Genomic DNA, 340 nt, shown 5'->3' with positions numbered 1-340 from the left:
GATTGGAATATTCTTGGTTTGATACTTTTTATTTTTGATGTAGAAAGACATCTGACCAATAAGAAGAGAAGAATTTTTTTTTAAAAGTAGAATCTGGCAACGTATTTTGGCAAGAAGAAAAAAAACAAAGATGTAAATAAGTAAAAAAATATATGTGTAAAGAAGACTTCAGAAGTCGACTTTGCAGTTTTGTTTGAATGCTTAAACAGGGTAAAAATGTAATAATCCATTTTGCAGTTATTGTAGGAAGAGGTGGAAGGGATTAAAGGTTATGACAGTGTACTAGAGTGAATAGAATTGCAACGGACCACCTTCTATGTGGACGGACTCTAATTAATGG

The sequence above is a fragment of the Penaeus monodon genome, chromosome 20, assembly GCF_015228065.2.
Source record: "Penaeus monodon isolate SGIC_2016 chromosome 20, NSTDA_Pmon_1, whole genome shotgun sequence".
NCBI classification, from domain to species: Eukaryota; Metazoa; Arthropoda; class Malacostraca; order Decapoda; family Penaeidae; genus Penaeus; species Penaeus monodon.
Note: the sequence above shows the minus strand (reverse complement) of the source record.